At 40.7% G+C, this 21,819-nt stretch overlaps 1 protein-coding gene and 1 long non-coding RNA gene across 33 annotated transcripts in view; both read right to left on the bottom strand.

The window, feature by feature from the left end:
* LOC129058558 (uncharacterized) overlaps positions 1–17,523 on the bottom strand; it is a 48,735-nt gene extending 31,212 nt beyond the window's left edge. The window contains exons 1-2 of the long non-coding RNA XR_008523726.2: positions 11,233–17,523; positions 6,824–7,945 (exon numbers count right to left, since the gene is read on the bottom strand). This is a non-coding gene — a long non-coding RNA (uncharacterized LOC129058558). The remainder of the gene's footprint in view (positions 1–6,823; positions 7,946–11,232) is intronic.
* MAGI1 (membrane associated guanylate kinase, WW and PDZ domain containing 1) overlaps positions 1–21,819 on the bottom strand; it is a 678,789-nt gene that overhangs the window by 414,007 nt on the left and 242,963 nt on the right.

Below are 21,819 nucleotides of genomic sequence, written 5' to 3'. Positions count from 1 at the left end.
TAAGTGCTTTCATACTTTCCTTACAATCCCGTTGGCTTGTGTCCCCTAAAAACTCAGAGTCTACCAAGCTTTTATTCACATAGTTTATGGATATACTGTGTACCCATTCTCAACCCTGACATTTCACATCTGCTCGCCTAAGAGAAACGGCATACACAAAATGTTTTCCTATTTGGTGATGAACAAGTACATGGAACATATGGATCACAAGTGATTTTTAAGTAAGAGGAAAACAAGAAATTCAACCAAAGAGCCAACTGGTACTGGGCCTATGTTCTGTGCTTAACAAGGGGTTCTAAGATACACTAACTTGCCTTAGGCATAGGGAGATTTTGATTTCTGTCTTCACTATTGATTGCTACATGAGTCAATTACTTAGCCTTTCTAAGCTTCAGTTATAAAATCAGGATAAAAATGTGGTCAACATCACGGGATAGTAGTGAAATGAGACAATGTATATGAATTTCATAGTACCCAGCATATAATAAGAGCTCAATAAATATTGGCTATTTTTATTATCATCATCATTCTTATCAACCCAAAGAGCCAACATGAATGTAACCTACAGACTGATTGATCTCAAATGCATTTTTTTAATTCTAAAATTTCTGAAATCCTGTGAATATAACAAAGTATTTTCAGGCTGGGCGTGGTGACTCACACCTGTAATCCCAGCACTTTCTGAGGCCAAGACAGATAAATTGCTTGAGTCCAGGAATTTCAGACCAGCCTGGGCAACATGGCAAAACCCCATCTCAACAAAAAAATACAAAAAAATTTGCCAGGCATGGTCATACATGCCTGTAGTATCAGCTACTTGGGAGACTGAGGCAGGAGTATCATTTGAGCCTAGGACTTGGAGGTTCCAGTAAGCCTGGGACTGTGCCATTGCACTCCAGCCTGGGCAACAGAGTGAGAGATTCTCTGGAAAAAAAAAAAATTTTTAAGTGTTTTTTTCTCTTCTTACCCATTCTGCCAAAAAAAAAAAAAGCATCTTAAAGAAAACATAGTCCATTATGTGAATGGATATGCAGACAAAAAATGTGCAGTTACATGCAACAAAGTATTAATTATGGTTATGAAAGGTAATACTATATAGTTCTTTTTAACAGTGGTTTCTGGTCAAGCGCAGTAGCCCACACCTGTAATCCCAGCACTTTCAGAGGCGGAAGTGGGTGGGTTGCTTGAGCCCCAGGAGTTCAAGACCAGCCTGGGAAACACGGCAAAACCATGTCTCTACCAAAAATATAAAAAATTAGCTGGACATGATGGCGCACACCTGTAGTCCCAGCTATCCAATGGCTGAAGCGGGAGGATCACCTGAACCTGGGAAGTTGAGGCTGCAGTGAGCCATGATCACATCACTGCACTTCAGCCTCAGTCACAGAGTGAGACTCTGTCTTTAACAAAAAAAAAAAAAAAAAAAAAAAAATCTAATCATTCTTTGATGAATTTAAATTATTTGCAAAACAAAAACATTAAACAAAAATTTTTGCCATAAATCCTGTACTTACTTAGTGTGCCCCAAATCTAGTCTCATAAATTACTATAAGAATTTTTTGTTGCCCTTCCTATTTAGTTTGCAATTTTTGCCACTCCTTTTGAAATAGCTCATCCTCCTGTCTTCTACATAGGTGGTGCAGAAGGTATTTTAAAAATCAGTGTAGCATTCTTTACTACTTGCTGCATGAAACACTACTGGCAGATAGTTGGTTTTTTTTTTTTTTTTAATGGCTTCTGAATGCTTTACCTTCCATTAATTAAATCCTATTCTCAATTGTTTTTTTAAAAAGGCCACACAAATACTAATGTCAAAAAAAAGTGATTAGGTAAGAGAATGGAAGATATATTTCCAAAAATTTTCCAAAGCCTCTGAGTCCCAGGAAACACAATTTTTAAAAATGGTAACCCTTATTTAAACACATAATAAAAAGAGATCTTGTCAAACATATTAAATTATAAATTGGACATCAGTTTTGTACAGGTTGATTTCTAAACTGTAATAGAACACATCTGGGGTGATTTTCTGGCTCTCCTCAAATATTTGGTTTTCCAGGCAGCTGCAGGAAATCTCTGGGCAGACATACCACTACAATAATTAAGGCCAGCTTTCAGGCATCCCAATGAAAAAGAATTCATGACAGCAACAGAAAACGGTACTCCCCCCGCAACACACACACAGAATAACCACGAATTTAATGTAAAACATGAATCCACAGGCCTCCAGCCTGGAGCAGCTGAAAGACATTTGTGTGATTCATGAACAAAGAGTCATTCGATCTCTTCCATCAGACTTTTCTGCATCTCAGCCACTTTTGTTTCTATCCATCGCTGGCTGCTTCATTCATACCCTGGTTATGTCTGCGCTGAACAGTGCTCCCTATTTCTATTATACTACACGTTCCAACAAGGAACCTTCTTCTACCCTCTCCTTGCTTTCATCTTTCATCTCCCTGAAGGGCACTGGGGCCTAGCACAGCACCTGGAACACAGCAGATGCCCAACCAAGGCTGTGGGTAGGTGGACTGTAGCGTAAGTGAGCATGTGCATGGATAAAGAATGTATGAACAAAACACAGTGAAAACTCAAAGACTTTCTGGATTCTAAACTTATATTTATTAAGGGAAATATTCGACTTCTGAGAAGCAAACATAAAGATAATGTGCTCACTAACTGTGTGACCTCAGAGAAGTTCCTTAGCCTCTCTGGGCTTCAGTTTTCTCATTTATAAAACTGAGACCCTAACAGTGCCTAGTCAGGTGGTTGCTGTGAGGGTTAAATTAGTCACCATTTGTAATGTACTTAGACGAATGACTGGAACAAAAAAAATACTATGTGTCAAGAAAAAAAGTAAGTACTGGCAAATAAATATCAGGTTCATTATCACCATTTTACTAAAATAAAGGGACTATATTTGGCATAAATACCAAATGGACATGAAAACTATGCTCATGGCAAAGTGCGGTTGCTTACACCTGTAATTCCAGCAGTGTGGTTGCTTACACCTGTAATTCCAGCACTTTGGGAGGCCAAGGTGGGAGGATCACTTGAGCCTGAGAGGTTGAGGCTGCAGTAAGCCGTGATTGTTGCACCACTGCACTCCAGCCTGGGCAACAGAGTGAGACTCTTTTCTCAAAAAAATAAATAAAAGGGAAAAGAAAAATATGTTCAGTCTCCTAAAAGATAGAAAACAAATGTATACAGCTGGTTTCAAATCCCACCTATTTGACTGCAGTGCTGTGTAATTTCTGGACCTCTGTGTAAACAATTTGTAAATGGAATTATCATAGCTCCCATCGAATACATTTTCTGTGAAAGATTAAATTAAATTGTATAAAAAATTTAGCAAGAAAACTGGCATGCAGTAAACAATCAATAATCCTAACACTACTATAGTGCTATTAGAGAGTGTGGTAAATCATGATTAAATAGGTATGCATAATAATTTATATGGTGGGCATCATTTATTCAGACATCAAATACTTAATGAGTACATACATCATATTAGGCCATTTTAGATACTGTATTCTTTAAAGTCCCACAACAGTCATGTGATACACAGTTTACAGCACTAACTTAATAAAGAAAATATTAATTTAAAGAGAAAAGTTCGGCCAGGCGCGGTGACTCATGCCTGTAATCCCAGCACTTTGGGAGGCCAAGGCTGGCGGATCACCTGAGGTAAGGAGTTCGAGATCAGCCTGGCCAACATGGTGAAAATTTGTCTCTACTAAAAATACAAAAATTAGCTGGGCATGGTGGCGGGTGCCTGTAATCCCAGCTACTTGGGAGGCTGAGGCAGGAGAATCGCTTGAACCCGGAGGCGGAGGTTGCAGTGGGCCAAGATCGTGCCATTGCATTCCAGCCTCGGCAACAAGAGTGAAACTCTGTCTCAAAAAAAAAAAAAAAAGAAAAAGAAAAAAATAGAAAAGTCTTTTGAGAAATGTAGGGAGGGTTCAAAGGGAAGATAACATTTGTTGAATATCCAGCACATTCCAAGCCCCGTATAGGGCCCTTTACATATGCAATCTGTGTCCTCACTCCATACCCAGAAGATGGGGACCATGACTTCAATTGCACAGGTGAGGAAACAGCAGTTAAGCAACTTGCCAGGACCACTCAGGTCAAAGAGCCAGAATTCAAACTCAGATCCACCTGGCTTTATGACTCTAGATTTCTGCCCAACTTCTTAATATTTGCCAAACAGAAAAATACTAAGATGACTGAAGCCAGTCAAAATGTGTCTTCACTTTTAATGACTTTTAAAAAGACAACTCTCATCTTGGATCAAGTTCCTATTAATAATTTTCCAAAGATTCCAATATACTCCAGAGGTCCTCAACCAGGGACAGTTATGCCCCCTGAGGGACATTTGGGGATGTCCAGAGACATTAATGGTTATCACAATTAGGAAGGTGCTAGTGTTATCTAGGGGTCGAGACCAGGGATACTGCTAAATAACCTACAACACACAGAACAGCTGCCTGCTCCCAAACCCCAGACAATGAATTATCCAGTCCAAAATGTCACCAGCGCATAGGAAAAGAAACCCTGTATCAACCCACAAAATGAAAATTTTTTTGACTTTCCAAAAGTTGTACTTTGCTTAGTCATGCTCTAGAATTCCACAGGAATAACCACTTACCCTCACTCATTTTTTTTCTTCACTATTAAGTTTACGCTTCAGTACACATTACTGCCAATATGACCTTTTCCATCACACCCGGGGCTCTGTCAGCGTTAATGTGAGTGGCCCTCTTCTCCATGTAAATGTGCACAAATGGAATATTCTGGTCTCAAGAGAACACAAGCAGGACCCCAATTTGCTTCTGGAAGGGCTCAGCCCAAGGTAAGAAGGGCCGGGAGGGGACTATATCAGATGGCATACACTAAAGCACTCAACATTTTTCCAAAAATAATTCATCTTCAACCCAGCAATGCAGTTTTCTTTGCCTGTGTGTTCTTGCATAAGGAACTGTGAGATGATTTAAAAAGTAAACTTTAGAAAGGTAAAGTTGAATCTCAGAACTTTCTAAGACCAAGAATTGCACAATTGCTTGATAGATTTATCCCCTAATTTGATAGCCTCTGCCCCTTCCCAGAAAAACTCAACTAAAGATTTATAGATCTACTTAGATGAAAAGTTCTCCTGTGGGAACACAAGGCTTCTTTTAAAAGTCACAGTCTAATAGTCTAATGAATTTTATTCACACCATGGAAAGAAAGATCTTGATTCCTTAAGGTCTCCAAAAAAGATCTATCTTTGGAAAGTGACAAGTATGCTGTTAAGCAAAAGCAGTAGCAAGTAACTCTAGCCTTTTTCTTACCAGCTAGTTCCTGTTATCGATTACATGTGATGGGAACATTCACTATCATGAAAATAACAGCACTAAAAAAGAAAAAAAAAATGACACTTGTAACACAGTCCTTAGTTTCGTAACACATTTGACAAGCTTGAAAAGGGGGTGGTCCTGAGATTTGAGAACATGCTATCAATTTTTTTGGGGGGGGAAGGGCAGGGGTGGGGGGGGACATCATCTCACTCTGTGGCCCAGGCTGGAGTGCACTGGTGCAATTACGGCTCACTGCAGCCTGGGCATCGTGGGCTCAGGTCATCCTCCCACCTCAGCCTTCTGAGTAGCTGGGGACTACAAGTATGTGCCACCAGCCCTGGCTAATTTTTGTACTTATTGTAGTGACTGTGTTTTGCCATGTTGCCCAGGCTGGTCTCAAACTCCCAGGCTCAAGTGATCCCCCTGCTTCAATCTCCCAAAGTGCTGGGATTATAGGAGTGAGACATCACGCCCAGCCTATGCTGTCATCTTAAGATATACTGATTAATTTCAGTCAATGCTTAATTCTGAAATTACTAACTTGGCCTAAATACTTGCAAAAGCACTGAAGAAGATTTAAAGCAAAAGTTCTATAACCACAGTATTAAGGAGATTCAAATGACTAACAATGAGGTCCAAAAGTATTGAGAGAAGAGCCTTGCAGAGCTAACTTGCATATGTATTCACAGAAAGTCTCAATACTCAAACTCAAGATTACACAGGGTCAGAAATGGTTAACAGCTGACTTAAAGTTTCCTCTTTGAGTGAAGAATCCATTTCTGAAAAAAAGATTTTAACATTAAAAATAAATCATTACTTTGATCCAACAGATGAATAAGCCTCCTGTACAGTTTATGCTCATTTGCAGACTTGATTGTAAAAAACATAGAAAAATTAAGGAAGGATGGCCACCACATTATCAACCATGGTTCACAGAAGGGGGTTGATGAGAAGGAAAAGAATCTAGCCCACATGGGGCAGAAGAAGGGATTTGCACTGCTTATTGTATACTACGTAAGGGCCATGACTACGAGTGATTTTTCTGCTTTATGTTTCACTACTTTGCATATTTTATTTTTTAAAAGTTTGGATGGGCCAGGCACGGTGGCTCACGCCTATAATCCTAGCACATTAGGAGGCCAAGGCAGGCAGACTTGTCTGGCCAACATAGTGAAACCCCATCTCTACTAAAAATATAAAACTTAGCCAGGCGTTGTGGCTCATGCCTGTAATTCCAACTACCCAGGAGGATGAGGCAGGAGAATTGCTGGAATCTGGGAGGCGGAGGCTGCAGACAGCGCCAAGATCACACCACTGCACTCCAGCCTGAGTGACAGATCAAGATTCCGTCTCAAAAAAAAAAAAAAAAGAACAAAATTTAAAAGTTAAAAATTTGGATGGAAAACAGAATAGTACCTGCACACACAGCCCTCCCAAACAGATGCTGACACAATACAAGATATCTGACAGCATTCATTGAGTATACTTACATGTGCTAGGCAGTAGTTGCTAAGGGTTCCATTTGATCATCTGAACATTTGATTGTTTCATCTTCGCAACTGCCTATCTACCTTGATCTGGAAATGGACAGATTTTTTTTAAGTTCCGGAGTACATGTGCAGGATGTACAGGTTTGTTATATATAAACATGTATGTGCTGGTTTGCTGCATGGAATAGGTTTTTTAAAACTAAATACAGTAGTAGTTTGTTTCACAGAAATAGATTCATTTAAAAAATTATTATACAAATTATATAGCAACTGCCGCTTTTCAAAGACCAAAGATATAATGAAATTGACTTGACATTAAACTTGTATTATAGATAATTCAGTTTTCATCTCATGACTGAGAGGCCATTACAAGATCCTAAATAGCTTCTGGCCAATAATGGCAACATCTATAATAATAACAGCTACCACGGAAGAGATTTGCTAAAGGTTTCTACTGATTCTCTCATTAATCTCCATCACCCTGACTCTCTGCAACTATGCAAACACAGAGAGTATAGGCTGCTTTCCTAAAGTCACAGTCAGCGGAAGGCTGAACCATCTGACTGGAGAGCCCCCCTCACTATAAACCTAAGATTGTTCTGTAAAAACAGAGTCGCTGGTAAACAGAGGGGTCTCCTGGGCAGATTGGCAGATTTCACTTTCCCATATATTCTGGGGGATGGCATGCATTTCATGTCCATTTATCACATGTCCCAAGTCTAGAGCCCCTAACTATCAAAGGGAAACACTTGTCAATCACAGATTGTAGAAATTATCATTAGGAAGCATAATAGGCAGAATAATCACCCCCAAAGATATCCCCATCCTGCTTCCCAGAACCTATGACTATCTTACATGACAAAGGGGAATTAAGGTCACTAATTATGGTGACCTTTAAATAGGATTATCTGGGTGGGCCCAATATAATCATAAGCATCTGTAAAAGATAAGACTGTAGATGAATGGCACAGAAGGATACAACGTTGCTAGCAGGCTTTGAAGATGGAGGAAAGGAGTGTCCTTAGGTTGGAAAAGTCAAGGAAACGGATTCTCCCATAAAGCCTTAGGAAGGGAACACAGCCCTGTGACAACTTGGTTTTAGCCCAGCGTCACCAGTCAGAACTGTAAGATAATAAGTACATGTGCGTTAAGGCACTAACTTTGTGAAAAAGTGTTACAGCAGCAAATAAGAAACTAATACAGGAAGTAACTACTGAGTTATTTTTCCTAACCCTTTTGGACCAAAGGAGAATAAAAACTATTTTTTAAAGTATATGGATTTCTTAAGCAAAAAAAAAAAAAAAAAAAAGTTAGATGAAAGGTTCATTTTTCAACACTGTAGCTTAGGTATAATTGTAATATATTGAAGGACTCTGTTTAGTCAAGTTGATTTGTTTTCAGGTGTAATAACTACAACAATTAACATCTACTGAGCTTTTAATATGTTTGCAATATAAGTGTTATCTTATTAAGTCCTCACAACCTTTGAGCCAGACACTATTATTACTGGGCCATCTGTGAAAAGTGATTTCACAGATCAGAAGCCTAAATGTAAGAGCTAAATTATTAAACTCTTAAAAAAAAAAAGAGAGAAAAATCAATTTCATGACCTTGAGTTAAGCAATGGTTTCTTAGATATAATCCCAAAGCACCTTTAAAAACAAAACAACAACAACAAAAAAAAAAGTTGGATGACAACAAAATGAAAAACTTTGGTGTTGCAAACAACACCATCAAGAAAGTGAAAAGGCAACCTACTGGGGAAAATACTTACAAATCACATATCTAATAAGTGTCCAGTGTCCAGAATGTATTAAAAAAAAAAAACTCTTACAATTCAACAACAAAAAGAAAGAATAGGACAAATATTTTAACAGATATTTCTTTAAAGAAGATATACAAGGGACCAATAAACTCAGAAGCACATGCTCAGCATCATTACACAATAATGAAATGCAAATCAAAACCACAAGAGGACACCGCTTCACACCCACTAGAATGACTACAATCAAAAAGACAAAATAAGCCAAGGCACAGGGGCTCACGCCTGTAATCCGAACACTTTGAGAGGGCAGGTGGGAGGACTGTTTGAGGCCAGGAGATCAAGACAAGCCTGGACAACATAATGAGACTCCGTCTCTAGAAAAAAAAAAAAAATTTGTTTTGAGACAGGGTCTCACTCTGTCACCACCCAGGCTGGAGTGCAGTGGCACGATCAGAGCTCACTGCAGCCTCAATCTCCTTGGCTCAAGCAATCCTCCCACCTCAGCCTCCCGGAGTGGCTGGGACTTCAGGCGTGCATCACCATGCCCAGCTAATTTTTTATGTATTTTCAGTACTGATGGGGTTTTGCCACCTTGCCCAGGCTGGTCTCAAACTCCATGGCTCAAGCAATCTGCCCACCTCGGCCTCTCAAAGTGCTGAGATTACAGGTGTGAGCCACTACACCCAGCCTGTACCAAAAAAAAAAAAAAAATTAATTAAAAAAAAAGTGCAGGCCAGGTGTGGTGGCCCTTGCCTGTAATCCCAGCACTTTGGGAGGCCGAGGCAGATGGACCACCTGAGGTCAGGAGTTCGAGACCAGCCTGACCAACACAGTGAAACCCCATCTCTACTAAAAATACAAAAATTAGCTGGGCATCGTGGTGGGCACCTGTAATCCCAGCTACTCAGGAGGCTGAGGCAGGAGAATCCCTTGAACCTGGGAGGTGGAGGTTGCAGTGAGCTGAGATTGTGCCATTGCACTCCAGCCTGGGCAACACAGTGAGACTCCATCTCAAAAAAAAAAAGTGCAATAACAAGGAGTAATGAGCACACAGAGAAAATGGAACCCTCATCATTGCTGGCAGGAATGCAAAATAGTGCAGCCACTTTGGAAAACAGTCTGGGAGTTCTTCAAAAAGTTAAACATGGAGTTACCACATTCCTAGGAGCAATCCCACTCTAGGTATGTATACAAGAGAAATGAAAACATATGCCCACACAGAAACTAGTACATGGATATTCATAGCAGTATTACTCATAAGAGGTCAAAAAGTGGAAACAACCCAGATGCCTATCAACTGATGACTGGATAAAAAACATGTGGTAGGGCCGGGCGCGGTGGCTCACGCCTGTAATCCCAGCACTTCGGGAGGCCGAGGCGGGCGGATCACAAGGTCAGATCAAGATCACAGTGAAACCCTGTCTCTACTAAAAATACAAAAAATTAGCCGGGCATGGTGGTGGGCTCTTGTAGTCCCAGCTACTCAGGAGGCTGAGGCAGGAGAATGGCGTGAACCAAGAAGGCGGAGCTTGCAGTGAGCCGAGATCGCGCCACTGCACTCCGGCCTGGGCGACATAGTGAGACTCCGTCTCAACAACAACAACAAAAAGAAAAGGGAAAAAAAAAAAAAAATGTGGTATAGTCAAACCACCGAATAATATTTGGGAAAAAGAAATGAAGCACTGATGCATGCTACAACATGGATGAATCCTGAAACAAGATAAGGTGGAATAGCACATCACAAAAGACCACATACTTTACAATGCCCTTTAGATGAAATGTCCAGAATAGGCAAATCTATAAGAGATTTGTGGCTTCCTAGGGCTTGAGAGGGTGGCGGTGGAGGACAGAGAAGGAAATGACCGCTAATGGATATAGGATTCCTTTTGGAGAGGGCAGAAATGTTCCAAAATTAGATTATACTGATAGTCGCACACGCTGTATATCTATTAAAAATACTAAGCTGTACCTGTTACATGAATAAATTGTATGACATATTAGTTATACCTCAATAACGCTATTTAAAATATGATTTAACTTCTGTATCCCATATGTATTCATGAGTTACTTACTACCTAATTTTTATTTAAGGAAGTAGGTGTTTAGGAAGTATTTGTAGGAGAACCACAGATAACCACAAGAGGGCGCTTTCCTCACAGCTACAGAAAAAGGAGTGTCTAACATACATGGGTCCTATTTACCAATTTGATTTCATTCTTCCCCCTTTTCTTGGACGGAATGAGGTATTAGTATGTTTCATACAACACATTAAAGACAATAGTGTCACCAAGGTTGGTGACAGGTTGAAAAATCATGACTTAGATAAAAAGTAAATGTTTAAAATTAAACTTCAGTAACAGAAACTACATATAATGTTGCATTGCATTCATTTCCTTCACTTCTTGTCATACAAGAGGCTATACAAAGTTATTTGTTTAGGATAAAATTCAGTGAGATAATATAAATCATCACAGGAAATGAAACAGGTTATAAATACGTGGTCTCTGGTTCTCTGTTCTATCTCTAGCCCCTGGAACCATGTCTAGCATAATTGGCACTCCATAAATATTTATTAAATGAATGAGATAAATGAATGAATGAGTGAAATCAACATTTCTTAAATTTCAGAAAAAATTTCACCTACCTTGGAGACTACATCAAAATATTTCTTTTCATCCATACCAAACATCACAATCATTTCACTGAATAAGTATCTCTGAAACAAGTTCACAGAGACGTTGTGTGAAATCAAGCGCAATTTTTTTAGGCCATGAATCCTTCCCGACCTCCCCTTTATTCCTGCTGTCATCTTAACTTTTCTTTTTTTTTCTTGAAACGGAGTCTCGCTCTGTCACTCAGGCTGGAGTGCAGTGGTGCAATCAGGGCTCACTGCGTTCTCTGCTCACTGCTGCAACCTCTGCCTCCTGCATTCAAGTGATTCTCCTACCTCAGCCTCCGGAGTAGCTGGGATTATAGACGCCTACCACCACACCCAGCAAATTTTTACATTTTTAGTAGAGATAGGATTTCGCCTTGTTGGCCAGGCTGGTCTCAAACTTCTAACCTCAGGTGATCTGGCCACCTTTTCCTCCCAAAGTGCTAGGATTACAGGCATGAGTCACCATGCCCAGCCGATCATAACTTTTTTTTTTTTTTTGGCCTTGAAATCAACAACTCTGAATTACTTCCAGTTTGCATTCTGTGTATTGAGACCCACACCAAACTGAAGTGTCACCCAGGCTGGCATGCAGTGACATGATCACAGCTCACTGCAGCCTCAACCTCCTAGTCTCAAGTGATCCTCCCACCTCAGCTTCCCAAGCAGCTGGGTCTACAGGCATGCACCACCACACCCAGCTAACTTACTGTATTTTTTGTAGAGACAGGGTTTCCCCATGTTGCCTGGTCTCGAACTCCTGGGCTTAAGCAATCCTACCACCTCAGCCTCCACAAGTGCTGCGATTACAAGCATGAGACAGCACGCCTGGCCCAAGAATGTTTTCTGTTGTTGTTGTTGTTTGTTTTTTTAAACAGAGTCTTGCTTTGTCACCCAGGCTGGAGTGCAGTGGCACTATCTCCACTCACTGCAAGCTCTGCCTCCCGGGTTCACGCCATTCTCCTGCCTCAGCCTCCCTAGTAGCTAGGACTACAGGCACCCGCCACCACGCCCAGCTAATTTTGTTTTTGTATTTTTAGTAGAGACGGGATTTCACCGTGTTAGCCAGGATGTTCTCGATTTCCTGACCTCGTGATCCGCCCGCCTCGGCCTCCCAAAGTACTGGGATTACAGGTGTGAGCCACCGCGCATGACCCCGAGAATCTTTTAATACCGAGCAACACATTTCTCTCACTGTGTTACCTTTTGTATTCCTACTTAATGTTTTTCCATCAATGCACCTCTTACTAAGCCACAAGCACAGAACATTTCATTAGAGGAAACCAGATTCTTCTTCTACCTCATGTTTCAAGGGGTCTGACATCAGACTAATTTCTGTAACAACAATAAAACTGCCCCTATTTCCTCCCCAGAAGCCACATTCAGTTACAAAAACTTTTACTCTAAGCTCAGTCACAACAAAAGTTAGGCATGGAAAGGCAATCTCTGAAAGGTTTTTCATTTGGGATGTGATGAATGGGTGAAGGATGAGCTTTTACAGACACAGGGCCCGGTCATCTTTAAGACACCTCGAGTTTATAAGCCACTGGAGCATTTTCATAGCAACACACTATAAAAGAAACCGGATCACCAAATGATAAACTCAACTTGAAAAGTCTTCCTCTGCCGTTTTTTTAGTGAACAGTCTACTGTCAAAACAAAGATGTTATGTTTAGTCGGTTCTAGGCAGCCCAGAAACTTTAAATAGAATGCCAAAACACATTGTGTTTGAGTGACAAGGGAACTAACTCTCACACGTCATTCACTCATATTCCTAAAAATTATTCCGTGTAACTAAGGGCTATACTAGATGCTGGAAATACGACAGCAAGCAGGGCACATTCCCTGCCCTCTGGGACTGCATCGCCTGGTAGGCCAGATGGACAAATAAATGAGCAATAACAAAACAGAGTAGACTGTCAGGGACAAGTTCATGGTGTTATGGGAACACAGGGGTTGAACACCTAATTAGCCTTGGGTGGTTAAAAATAACTATAAATGGCTATGATAACACAGCTGAACGTTAGGAGCCATTAAAACACGGGGAGAAAGGCATATTTCTCAGAAAATAATAGCCTGTGCCAAGGACTGAAGACATGATAGCTCAGCAAGTTCAAGAAGTAAGAGAGAGCTCAGGATGGTTGAAACCAAGCATGGAAAGTGACAGGGGTTAAGAAAGTAAGCATGAGCCAATCAAGAAAAAAGTTTATTTAGTCTTGATCCTTAGGGAGTCATCCCTGCAATGGCCTGCAAAGTTACAGGTTGCATTTTTTCTCTTCCCCCACTTTTACTAGACCTTTCTAGGTTTCCTTGAGGTCAAACCAGAAGCCTCAGAAGTAATTAACATGAGTTGAAACTCAACTGTGCCCAAGTAAACTCACATAAAACAATGATGAAAAAATCTCCAAAAGCCCATGTGGGCAGGACTAGCAAGTCACACGTATGTTACAAGTGCTTGAAGGTTTTTCGAAAGTTTTTCAAATGCAGTTTGTCCTGGGAATCACACAATGATCCCACATGCTTTCTCATCCCAATCTTACAAATATTAATTTTTATTTAAAGGAGAATGGACTAGCCAAGGTCTTGAACTCAGGAACAGAACTCTGGTCTAATTCCAAATATCATTTACTTGCCACCATAACAGCTGCTTCCCTCTGGAAGCCAGTGGCTAGTATGCACCTACATTATGACCACTTTCCCCTATGCATTTTAGATTATTCATTTCAAGCTATTCTAGGGAACTGCTCTTGCAGTTCTATGCCCAAGTTCAATCCTAACAAGCCCCATCACCAGCTGCGTTGCAGAGGTCTGCTTAGAGTTCTAAGTTTGGCTTGCACTCAAGACCCTCTGTGGCAATAAAATCAACTGTATGGTAGCTCACTCTAAATTACTTCCAGTTTGCATTCTGTGTATTGTGACCCACACCAAACTGAAGTGTCTCAGAAAGTATTAAATAAATCAGTGTTCAGAGAAATGAGGCAGCCTCAAAGGAAAATAATATTAGCTCAATACTAGCCATAAATCAACAATTATGTGTGGGAGTTGCTCAGTGAAAATACAAGGAAAATTTAGAGAAGTTTATTTATTCCCAAAGCCCCAAGCTCACACAACAAACAAAAAATTAAAAATAAATAATGAGGCCAGGTATGGTGACTTTTCCCTATAATCCCAGTGTTTTGGGAGGCCAATCCAGGAGAATCAGTTGTGGCCAGGAGTTCAAGACCAGCCTGAGCAACATAGTGAGACCCCATCTCTACAAAAAAATGTAAAACATTAGCCAGGCTTGGCGGCACCCACCTGTAGTCCCAGTTACTGAGGAGGCTGAGGCAGGAGGATTGCTGGGGCCTAGGAGGTGGAGGCTATAGTGAGCTATGTTCGCACCACTGCACTCCAGCCTGGGTGGGAGTAAAACTCTATCTCTAAAAAAATAACAAACAAATGATAATAAATAAATAATGACCAAAATGTCCAGTCAGTGGGGAAGAAAGGAAAGCAAGTACATAAAGTATTAAGATGGTGCCACCAGTCCTGTGGTATTCTTCCCTCCCCCACCACTCCCAAAGGATGCTTAACGTTCCCCAGTCAAGAGCTCCTCTAGGCTGTAATAAAAGCCCTTGAAAATCATACTGGGGTGGCCAAGAGATTGGCACAAATCCTGAAATCTCTCACTACATTCTACAGTTCCAGGACAAGGAACATTTTGCTTGGCTATAAGGCTCCTCAGTTCCAAACATTACTGAGTATCATTTAATCCTTTAGCCAATTCCCATTTTACACTTGAGGCAGATGATCACCAGAGAAGTTAGGTAAGTTAAAGTTAATTAACCAGTCTAAGGAAAATTCAGAAATAAAATCCAAGTCTCTGAGCCCAAACTTACTGAGCCACTTTAGTAAAGGACACTTATTAAAAGCCACTTATTAAAGGACAGAACCGAAGCACGTAAAGAGGCTGATTTAGCCGGGATCTCCCTCACCCACGGCCCTATGGCTGCAATTAGGGACCTAAAACTGATGAGCACTAGGTGGGGTTTATGGAGAACTCCCCAGATAAAAACAAAACAAAAACAAAAAAAGTTTCTTTTTCAAAAGTCCTTGAGCAATATGCAATCTCAATAATTTGGAAAAATTTTCCTGTCTTTGTTCTGTTTTCCACAAAAAGGAAGCATTCTGCACACAAACAAAAATCTCAAAGTCCATGAGATAAAGCTCTTGCCCAGAGTGCTCAGGATCAGAAACATTATAAGCAGAATCAGTAATGATTATTAACATATTAAATATATTGCATGTCTTTTACTTCAAAACTTACAGACCTAACTAAAGATGACTAACAGAAAGATTTTCTTTTTAAAAAGCCAACAACTACTTCAGAAGAAAACTAGTTCTATATGTGTTTAACAGGCTAGGCAAGTTTATGCTTACCCTGATTTCACGAAATAAACCCAACATTTAAAAGCCAAGATGCAATACTTAAAATTAAAAAGAACTATAAGACCACTGGCCCATAATAAGAAAAAAGGAAAACAAAAGATAAAACTATTTGTTTGAGCTTCTGATCCTATTGCCTTCTTAATTACAGCAGTTCACATAATTGGGAAGGAAAGAGCAAAAAAGACATGGAAGTCCACTGAGGCCTCCTTGCAAAATATTTGTCCAGCAAAGCTCTGCCTAAATAAATCTTTTATTAACCTAGACTCCACAAGTTTTTAATCCAACCCCTTTGAAGTCCAGTAATGGTCCTTCTCCTTTTACTAAAAGCCAAATTAGATGGCCATTTTAAGGGTTAATGCTCTTGAATGGTTAGGCAGAAGACAAAAAGACTGCCTATTTTTCCTACAAAACAGAGTTAGATCTTGATAAGGTAGCATTTTATAAGTCCTCTGGAGTCAGCTGTAGAAGAAAAAAGTGTCAAGCCAAAGCTAATAAAGTGGGAAAAGGGTAGCCTAGACCCAAAGCATCATGATATTTCAGCTAACAACCTCAGCCTTGCGGGGGAACATGCTTGTGCTTTTCAGTTCTATAGTCGTACAAGGCTGGTACAACGAAGATTGTGCAGGCCGGCACGGTGACTCATGCCTGTAATCCCAGCACTTTGGGAGGCCGAGGCAGGCAGATCACTTGAGGTCAGGAGTTCAAGACCAGCCTGTCCAACATGGTAAAATCCCATTTTTACTAAAAATACAAAAATTACCTGGGTGTGGTGGCATGCGCCTGTAATCCCAGCTACTGGAGAGGCTGAGGCAGGAGAATCACTTGAGCCCAGGAGGCGGAGGTTGCAGTGAGCCAAGGTCGCATCACTGCACTCCAGCCTGGGCAACAAAGCGAGACTCCTCAAAAAAAAAACTTACAATAAAAATAAAGAATGTGCAAATCAACATGCTTTATACATGCAATTCTTTTAAAACAGACACCCCACACAGCACGTGCTGTCCATGCCTCCATTACTGTCAACCTCTCTTCGCTCCAAGCCAATGACTGGTGCACACCCAGCCTGTGTGGGAAGAACACACACTCTCCTCCTTCGAAGCTGAAAAACCCAAGAGGGGCGCATCAGAAAATGAAGACACAAATTCTAGGTACAGTCAGCCCTTCGTATCCATGAGTTCCACATCTATCAATTCAATCAACCTCGGTTAAGAATATTCTTAAGCCTACAGCCTGCTGATATCACGATAGACATTCAAAAGCACACTGCTGAAAAAATACTAATATTAGAAAATATTTAAGGGACATTACATGGAAGAAGGCTACAAATGAGAATATTTATTGTACTGGAGGGTATACAGTTACAGATTTTAAACACAGAAAAGAGAAAGGGAGGGAGGAGACAAAGAAGATGAATAAAAGAACGGGAGAGAAGACAGGAAGAGGTGGAGGATGGTCACATAAATAAAATCAATACCATATGCTATCCTCCACCCCAAACTAAATTAATGATGACGTAAACGTTCTTAGTGGTAGCTTATGGGTAGTGTTTACTCTGTTTTGTGTGTGTGTGTGTTTTTCCATTTGCCAAATTTTCTACATTGAATATATATTACTTCCATAGCAGAAAAACATTCAAATATATAGATAAATGTTCTGGGTGTTTCTTTAAGGCTTTTTCAAAAGGACAGTCTGAGCTGGGACCACAGGCAACGCAATTGCCTTCAGCTGCCTTTTCAAAACACAGATCTTAGCCCCATCTAAATCCTTTTACACTAGTTCTCCCTTATCTGCCCAGAAAACATTCCAAGAACCCCAGTGAATGCCTGAAACCATGAATAATACCCAAGTCTACGTATTTTTTTCTATACATACATACATACATACTTCTGATAAAAAAAATCAATTTATAAATTAGGCACAAGAGATTAATAACAATAGCTAATCATATGATAGCTATTAATAAAATCACTATTAATAGAAAACTAATAGCTATTAATAATTAATAGCAAGCCAGAAGCAGTGGCTCATGCCTATCATCCCAGCACTTTGGGAAGCTGAGGCGGGAGGATCATTTGAGGTCAGGAGTTCAAAACCAGCCTGGCCAACATGGTGAAACCCCGTCTCTACTAAAAATACAAAAATTAGCCAGGTGTGGTGGTACACATCTGTAATCCCAGCTACTCAGGAGGCTGAGGCAGGAGAATTGCTTGAACCAAGGAGAAGGAGGTTACAGTGAGCCAAGATCATGCCACTGCACTCCACCCTGGGTGACAGAGTAAGACTCTCTCAAATGATGATAATAAAAGTAGTTACTAATAGCTATTTTAAACTAATACAGTTTTTTATTAAAACTAATAGAATAGCTAATAATAATAAATATATTGTTATAGTTAGCTATATAGCTATATAGCTAACTATAACAATATAATAAAAGTAAAATAAGGATTCCTTGAACACAAGCACTGAGATACTGTCCCAACTGATCTGATCAGCTACTAAGTGGCTAACAGGGAGGTGACATATACAGCGTGGGTCCGATGGACATAGGGAGGATTCATGTTCCAGGGAGGATCTAGTAAGATGACTCAAGGTTCATTACACTGCTGAGAACCACATGCAGTTTAAAACTTATGAATTGTTTATTTCTGAAAATTTCCATTGGATATTTTCAGACCACAGTTGACAGTGTATAACTGACACCACGGAAAGCAAAACCATGGATTGGCGGTGGGGAGGGCAGGCGCTACTATAAATCACAACCTCCGAGGTAAGAGCCTAGTTTTTGCATTTTAAGTCTCTCTCAGGGAGTCTCATGCACACCAAAGTAGTAGAAATAGGGCATTTGAGTTTGGAAAACTGGTTACTCACAAGGCTGAATTCTGACCCTAGAGATAAGTCTCATCCACCAGTAAGTTGAATGTATTTCTTTTATTGCTAAGAAACTTTTCGAGGACTGTCTCTGGAGAAGTCATGCTTGGGAAGACAGGGATGTTGGAAGGCACAAGGAATCAAGGTGGAAATTGCTGGCAGGGCTTCATCACATTATCAGGTGTGCACCATGCCGGCGCTCTCAGGGCTTCGCCAGTTTAGCCAGGATAGATGGAATACAGAATGAATCTATCTGTGACAACTTTTCATAAGATTATTCAGGCCCTGGCAAAAGATCTACATATTAGTCAACTGTAAACAATGGTAGCTAGTGAAATGAACTCTCATTCACAGAGTCTGGGGCAATTAAACCAATTACTTTCCACTGTGAATCCCAGGATCTCAGAAATGCCAAATGAGAACAGGAACTTAGAAATTATCCAAACCCTTACCTTTTACTGAGAAGAAAAGCAATATAACTGAGGCATGGAGCTGGGAGCGTTAATCTTCAAAGTATTTATAAGCAGTTGAGAGATACTCTGGATAAATTAAAGAATTAGAATAACCATTGAGCTCACTTCAAGGGTTGAGCCTAAGAATCTGAGTTGAGATACTGATGAAAGCAGCTGCGAAAATGCCTGCAACTGCTGGCCTGGGTGGAGCAGCTGCAGGTCTGCATCTGTCTGGGAGGACTGCATTTCCAGGACAATCTGTCCACTAGTCTCTCCTTTCAGTTTACCTTCTCCCAACTCTGAAGGAGAATCCAGTTAAGGAAAAGGTCAAGAAAATATATTACACAGCTATATCTCTGCACCAACATCATATAGACAAAAACAACTTAATTTTCTGCTATTTGATGCTGGTTCTTTGCAGATACAGAAGCTGCATAAAGTTCCTGTTGTCTAAGAAGTTATACAACATTCTCAATTGATGACTAACCACTGTAAACCTGCTGTCTTTATGTCGAACCCACTGCCTTCCTTTCTCCTCTGAGCAAGACGGCCACCACATCTGTTATTTATTGCGCTACCACAATACAGAACACGACTCGACCTGGACCACACCCTAAGGCTAGAAGAAGGCAGTAACACTAAAAGGATGAGACGCAAGCCATAGCCAGAAGATCTGGAATGGCCATTTTCCTTTCCGCAAAAGGAAAAACTCATAAATTGGACCTAATCAAAACTAAAAACTTGTGCTCTGTGGAAAGAGGCTAAAAAGACAAGCCACGGGCAGGGAGGAAACATTTGCAAGCCACAGACTCAGCAAAAGACTGGGACCTAGAATACATAAAGAACTCTCAAAACTCAACAGCACCTTTTCCTCAGTTGCTGCTAAGGCATTTGGTCCTTCTGAGGAAGCTCAGGACCCGTTGGGGTATGGCCTTCTCTTTATCCAGTGACTAAGACTGCGCTCAGCAGCCACTTCCCCAGCCCCCACCCATAACGCAGCCTCAATCTCTGAGCTCACCTGCATCCACTCATTCTGAAGGACAGTGAGGTGATAGTCACAGAATGAAAATCAAAACCCTCATTAAAGCTGCTGGTGTCAATGGTGAACCTTTCTGGCCTAGCCAATGTCAGCCTCAGGAGCCCCCTCTGCTGTGCAGAGCCTAGGGGACCTGCCCCGCAACCAGCGATGCCCTAGCAGGAGACCCTATCCCTCCACCCTGCTGTCCTCACTCAGAAGAAAGGAGGGGGCAAAGAAAAGAGAATCTGAGGAGTCCCACAATGACATGGGCCTTGGTCTTTTTGACTAAATCTTTTATGTAATATGTTTAATAAAAAGCTGAACAAAACAAAACAAAACCTCGTCAGGAAAAAAAAAAAAAAAAAAACCACAAACTATCCGGGTATAAGATGGGCAAAATATATGAACAGACATTTCACCACAAAGGATATACAGACAGCAAATAAGCACATGAAAAGATGTGTGCAACATCACTATCCAAAGACGCAAATGACTAATGCTAATGACATACCACCACGTACCTATCAAAACAGGTAAAATCAAAAACAGTGATGACAGCAAACACTAGCAAGGTCACGGAAAAGAGTTTGACACTTTCTTATAAAACGAAACAGGTGACTATCATGTGACCAGCAATTGCTCTCTTGTGCTTTTAAATGAGAAAAGGACATTTATGTTCAAACACACAAAAATATCTGCGTATTTCATACACTATGAACATCTGCATATGAAATACACAAATGTTCATAGCAACTTTATCAGTAATAGCCAAAACTACCATCAACACAGATCTTCTTCAATAGCTGAGTGGCTAAAAAAAAAAGTATGGCTCATCCATACCATGGAACACTACTCAGCAATTTAAAAAAATGAACTGCTGATAACACACAGTAACCTGGATGACGCCCTCAGGTGGTTACGCTGCATGAAAACCATCAATCCTGGGCTACATACTGTGTCATTCCATTTATATAACATTCTTGAAATGATAAAATTATAGAGATGGGGAACATATTAGTGACTGACAGGGGTTTTGTAAAATATTACCATTGGAAGAAATTATGCAAATGATACACTGGATGGCCCTGTGGGATTTTCTTACAACTACTTGTAAATTTCCAATTATCTCAGAATAAGAAGTTTAACTTAAAATGAAGCCTGCTCTATTTGGGTCTCCAAAGAAACAGAACCATAAGATGATAAGATACACACACACACACACACACACACACACACACACACACACACGGAGAGAGAGAGAGAGAGAGATTTAAGAAATTGGTCAGGCCGAGGGGTGTGATGGCTCTTGTCTGTAATCCCAGCACTTTGGGAAGCCTAGGCAGGTGGATCACCCGAGGTCAGGAGTTCAAGACCAGCCTGGCCAAAATGGTGAAACCCCGTCTCTACTAAAAATACAAAAATTAGTCAGGTGTGGTAGTGCACACCTGTAATCCCAGCTACCTAGGAGGCTAAGGCACAAGAATTGCTTGACCCCAGGTGGCGGAGGTTGCAGTGAGCAGAGATCGTGCCACTGCACTCCAGCCTGGGTGACAGACTGAGACTCTGTCTCAAAAAAAAAAAAAAAAAGAAGAAGAAAAGAAAAGAAATTGGCTCACAGGACTGCGGAGGATGGCAAGTCCAAAATTGCAGAGCTGGCACAGGCTGGGGTCCCAGGGAAGAACTGATGCAAAGACACTCTCCAGGCAGAATTCCTTCTTCCTCCCAGGAGCTCTATTTTCTTTGTCTTTTAAGGCTATTTTCTTTTAAGTCTATTTTCTTTTAAGGCTTTCAACTGATTTGATTGATGAGGCC

This window comes from Pongo abelii, chromosome 2, assembly GCF_028885655.2.
Source record: "Pongo abelii isolate AG06213 chromosome 2, NHGRI_mPonAbe1-v2.0_pri, whole genome shotgun sequence".
Taxonomy (NCBI): domain Eukaryota; kingdom Metazoa; phylum Chordata; class Mammalia; order Primates; family Hominidae; genus Pongo; species Pongo abelii.
Note: the sequence above shows the minus strand (reverse complement) of the source record. Positions and strands in the feature narration are given on the sequence as shown.